The sequence below is a fragment of the Mercenaria mercenaria genome, chromosome 17 (assembly GCF_021730395.1).
Source record: "Mercenaria mercenaria strain notata chromosome 17, MADL_Memer_1, whole genome shotgun sequence".
Classification (NCBI taxonomy): domain Eukaryota; kingdom Metazoa; phylum Mollusca; class Bivalvia; order Venerida; family Veneridae; genus Mercenaria; species Mercenaria mercenaria.
The window spans coordinates 67,409,802-67,415,854 of record NC_069377.1 but is presented as its reverse complement, the minus strand read 5'-3'; the positions used below and the strand labels follow the sequence as shown (position 1 = coordinate 67,415,854).

The 6,053-nt window shown below is 36.1% G+C and overlaps 1 protein-coding gene across 2 annotated transcripts in view; it reads right to left on the bottom strand.

Moving 5' to 3' along the window:
* The window catches only part of LOC123536344 (uncharacterized), a 377,622-nt gene that overhangs the window by 227,553 nt on the left and 144,016 nt on the right, over positions 1–6,053 (bottom strand). The window lies entirely within an intron of this gene.

Below are 6,053 nucleotides of genomic sequence, written 5' to 3'. Positions count from 1 at the left end.
TTGTAGATTGATGTTTAACAGCGAATAGTTTAAATGTTAATACGTTGATTTCTAAATGAAATCACATTTTAGGGTTAATACAGATTTGACAGATTTAACTGATGCGATGCACGGTTTTACATGCATCACGTGGCAACATAACCGTTGGCATCACCTCTTAAGTCGTTGGTTTGAGTTATACAAAGGAGGCTGCATGAAGTTGCATAAAGTTGACATTCCTGTCCGAGAGCAAGTCATTTACCTTTCTTTCTGTGTTGTTATTTCTAGTCCTATGGAACGTACTATGAAGTCATTCGATATATTAATTATATATAATAATGTTTCGTTCAAGCGTCCGGGGTGCTGCACTTTGGGATGGGAGGGTTACTGCACATTGGGGTGCTATAACATTGCTTGGTAACGTCGTATGCTTCCAAGCTATCTCTGTACTCAAACTTTCAGTAGAATAAACAAAACTGAGGGTATATTATTTAACAATGCGGAAACGGCCTGGACTTTGGGTACTTTACTTTTTCCCATTTTTTTCAGTAGAAAATATAAAAACATTTTAGAATTTTATAATGTTTATTCTAAAATCAGAAACATATATTGTTCGGTAAACAGTTTCCTGATAATAAGAAACAAAAAAAAAAACAACGTTTTTTTGAAAAACAAATGACATCTTCCATGGCTCTGATAAACGTTCAAGAAAATTGACATTTCCATGACAAATAATAATACTGATAAACAACACACATGTTCCTGATTAACAACAGACATTTCCTGATTAACAATAGACGTTTCATGATAAACAATAGACATTTCCTGAATAACAACAAACGTTTCCTGATAAACAACATATATTTCCTGATAAACAACAGACAGTTCCTGATTAACAACAGGCATTTGCTGATAAACAGCATGCATTTCCTGATAAACAATAGACAATCATGATTAACAACAGACATTTCCTGATAAACAATAGTCATTTCCTGATAAACAAAAGACATTTCCTGATAAACAATAGACAATTTTCGTGGTAAACAATATACATGTTTGTGATAAACAATATACATGCTTATTACGAACAATAGAATGGTCGGGATAAGCAATTGACGGGCATTTCCTGATAGACAAAAGACATGTTCGTGGTAAACAATAGACATGTTTGTCGTAAAAAAGAGGCATATTCCTGATAGACAATAGATATATTACTGACAGACAATTGAATTGTTCCTCCTAACAACAACCGACTTACCAAAAAAACGTGTTTATTAAACAACTAATGATAGAAAATATTCTAAACACACTCAAAACTTACGATAAACCATGAACAGGATAGTGCTGATTTTGAATTTTGTTACCACTGTGTCCATATGTTCATGGTTTAGCTGGACAATACACGCGGGGAGTCGTACTCCCTGACCCATCTCGATGTAAACAACAATTGTGCACTTATTTAAATAATGCCCTTAAGGAAAACTTCTAGACAGTATTAAACAGATACCAATCTCTTGCATAACAAATCACGCCATTTGAAGTACTAAAACTATTATAGCTTGGTTTAACCAAAAACATGGATTCGAATGCCGAATATGAAATACCATTTTATAAAAGGCAATGTATGTATGGTTCAGACTTCTGAAACCAGTTTGATTGAATGTATTTTGCTTTCACCTTCACCTTTTTATTGTGATACATCGTCCAAAAATATCAAGGAATGATCTTTACTAAAATATGTAAATAAATCATAAGAACTTGCAGCAAAATAATATATTCTAGTAAAAACCATGATTACTCGGCTCTCTCTCTCTATGAAGAATTTTTTTTTTTAAAATGTAGATGCAGCTTCTCTCTAGACACTAAAATACGTTCACATCTAAATTGTGCATTAAGGTTTCTTTAAGATTAATCAAAAGAGAATATCATGGAAAAAGACTTGAACAAGAGCTTCATACAGATCTCATACCACATCTTTGCTGAATCATTAAATGTCTCTAGAAAAAGTTATCATTTCTGTAAAAACATAATATAATGGATAAATATATACAAACTCATAAACTAGAGGCCTGATTAATGAACTTAGACATGATGTATACAGTTCATGATGATTCTACATTAACACTACATAGTTCATGAAAGACAAACCTTCATTATTACGTATTTGTCATAAACTTTTAAACATTATACGAATAATGTGTAAATTTAGATAAATGCTTAAAAGCCAGTTGCACAACTTAATCTGTCCTTGAAACATCTATAAAATTACTCATTCGAGTTTTGTGCCAATATGAAATGTCGGACCATTCTAAATTTAATTGATACAGAAGGTTTTTGATGATTACCTGTATTTAAAAAAAGTCTTAGTTTATGACTGAGGTTATGTGAAACAAAGATTTTATTGATGTTCTAAAACAAGACGAAACTATCTAGCGGCACCAAAATGGCTATGAAAAGGTTTTTGATTTCATTTCATGGCCGTTAATTTATTCCCAGAGTTAAAAAGAGTACTGATATTACAACTTATATTTTTTCAGGGAGGAAAAAAAAAAGAACAAAAAAATCGTTTACACATTTGGTAACCTAGGAATTATTTCGTGTTCACATTACATACAGTTTCAATCTATTGCTTGAGCTCACTTTATACCAGCGCTTTAGGTCAGTTCATATCGTCAGTTTTTACAAAACACTCATTTCTCAGGGCTTAAGCTCAATTCATCCAGATATTTCATCGGAAATGCTGTGTCCATATACTGGGTCATGAAAGCCTTGGCACGTGGAACCATCTTCCAAATGCTTCTTTCCTCCAGAGATCTTTTCGATTCACTGCGTTCACAGTTCATTATAAATGTAAGCACTTCTATTACCCTTTTCAACGAATCAAAGCACTTCACTTTTTGTCTCAGAGAATTTCTTACATGACCAGGTAAGTGATACTGGTCACAGAGAGATACTCCCGTTCCAAATACGTTCCTCACCGCACTTCCGATAACCTGGTCCCTTTTCGGCAGTTTACAATTCAGTTCCGGTGTGAACTCGAACACAATACCGGCTTTCTCCTTTACGTGCTCAAAGAAACGTGTGTATGTTCCAGGCTCCATATCGAAATGAATCATCACTGGACCAGTCATCAAAGGGGAGTATTTCTTTTTAGAACGACTGTCCACAAGGTTGGTGTTCCGGAAGACGAACATTGTGACGAAGCAGTTTCCCAAGTTGAATGTCCTATCTACGTGTAGGGTACGTTGCTGCCTCTTGCAGAGAGTGAGTAAAGCTCTACCATACAGGTACACTGATGGGCTACGGCCATTACCGAAGTCAACTTCCTTTAGAATGGTATAGTATTCCGTTGAATCCTTAGGGAACAGACACTTGTTCTCTTCACAGTCATTTTCTAACTGTTCCATTTCAGACGGACACACAACTGGCTTAGCACGGTACTGACAGTCTAGGTAACGATGTGAGCAACATTCAGGATGTTTGGACGGGTTGGTATGCTTTCTGCACGATGTCAATGTGCACTTCTCGCTCAGGTCACGTTCTGTCTGTTTCCTGACTAAGTAGACCTCATTCTCAGTCCTAACAACGTTTGTAGGTGGCGCCACATTGCGGTTTTCTTTATCACCGGGACCATGGAATATATCATCAGCACTTTTGTCACAGTCACTGTCACTCTCCGATTCATCACTGCTTGTCAGATAGAATGCTTCCTGCATGGAATCTGAGAGAACTTTCTTATGTTTTTTCTTGACAGGCTTGCCTCTGATGACAACAGTTTCTTCAATAGAATCGTCAAGGACCTGGCCAATCGGACGTTTTCTAGACTTTCGGTGAGACTTTCCGTGAGCTGGACGCTTTGAGTCATTTTGAAACGACACTTGCTTGCTGACTGACGTTCTGCGGGTAGATAGTTTTACATTATAGCTGAGACGCCTTTTGGCAGATCGAACCAGACGATCGTCGGTAAGGAACGAACTGAGGTCCTCTCGCTCTGGACTGCAGAATGCATACGGGGACTCGTTGATGTTTGACGACTGTGCGTGTGCTTCTCCTTGCCCACTTTGGCTGGACTGAGCAGTTGAGGCGGAAATAGTTAGGCGCCGCCGTTTGGTTCCTTTCTTCTGCTGGAAAGGGGCGTAGTCATAAGACCGTTTTCTCTCAATTTGTGTATTCTGCAAGAAGAAAAAAGAAAATGTATGTACCATTTTTCTCCAGACGAAGCAAACTGCTATTCTTTTTATATATGGTAGACCTATGTATCTTTTTTACAATTTTATTCTCAAGTGGAGTATCTGTGTATAAGGAGGTTCGTTCCATTTAGAAACTCGGAGTAAATATTGACTGAATGCTAATGCAAAAATATGGTTAGTGTCAGACCATTTTATTGGAGAAATACAATTCTATACACGTTTAAAAATAAACGAGCATTACTTCTTCAACTGAATATAACACTAAAATTTATGTCAGATCTTTAATTATTTGTACAGTTACTAGATCTATACTAAGAACGTAAAAACATACAAATAACTATCATATCTGAACGTATCTTTAAATATTTGTACAGTTACTAGATCTATACTAAGAATGTAAAAACATACAAATAACTATCATATCTGAACGTATAATAATAATAATAATAATAATAATAATAATAATAATAATAACATCTTTATTTATAGAAGGTAGCACATGAAGATATAGATCAGTACAAAGTACAAATGATACATCTTAATTTTAAGTGTGGCCTTCTGAACAACAACAACAACCCGGCAAATACAGTTTACACTATCACATAACCTAATTAATATCATATTCATGCTTAGACAAACAGGCCCGGATCCAGGGCCGCCGCCCCCCCCCCCCCCCCCACCCCCCAGTTAGCTGAGAAGTGACCTATACTTATCAAAGATTCACCCTACTATTTTGGCAAAGGAATATTTTTTTTCTCAAAATTTAGACCCAGAAACGCACCAGAGGCCACCGTTTCATACCTGTATTTCAAAATTTCCCAGGGGGAGAGCCCCCTGACCACCCAATCAAGAGGGGAGTAACGCACCCCTACAATACCTAAAAATGTAGACCTAAAAATGAACCAGAGGTCACCATTTTATGCCTGTATTTCAAAAACTTTCCAGGGGGAGAGCCCCCTGATCCCCCCTAATATGAGGGAGTACAGCCACCAATTAATGCAACTTCATATCTGTATTTAAAAAAAAGCACCAGGGGAAGACCCCCTGATTCCCCTAACATGGGCAAAGGCACACCCCTCCAATACCTTGCTATGCGCCTCGGCGGTGACGTCTTCGTTCAACGTTCAAGACTGGTGTGCCCCGCCCCCATCCCACCGCCGTCAAAAATTTCAGTATCCATATTTATAAAATTTCCATTTGGCATTATTATATTATAATGGCATAGTTATAATTCAGCTGATATAAACAAAGATATTCTAAATACAGTCAACTGTAAGATATACTTTTTATATTTCTTTTTAAAAGATGTTAGAGAACATGTGGAGCGAATTTCATTTGGTATTGAATTCCAAACATTTGCACCATTGTAACAAAGGGATTTTTTTACCATAATTTGTACGATGTTTGGGTATAACTATGTTCTTATGAGCAGCAGATCTTAGATTGTATGTTTCATTGCTGGAAAAGGTTAAAATTTCAGAGATATTTGAAGGTGCTCAATTGTTGCAAGCTTTGTAAATAAGACAACCCGTGTGAAAGTTACATCTTTCATTAAATGACATCCACCCAAGTTCTTTTAGCATATCTTTTGTTCTTGTTTGGAACGTTCTATCCGGTAATATCTCAAAGCTTGATGATCTTTCTGTGAATAGTATAGACCTTATTGCCTGTTACATCTAAATAATCGTTAGCTGTTTCAAATCAGTAGAAATAAATTTTACATGGATGTAGCATTTCATACGTATATACGTAAAACATTTAGTGTGTTTAAGGTTTCCTTATCTTTTTAAAAGGAAGATAAATGATGAATGTCCGCTTTTCTTACACGAAACAATTCCATTAAGAAATTTTACTTTTCTTTTAGTTTCTGTTACGTCTGCTGTA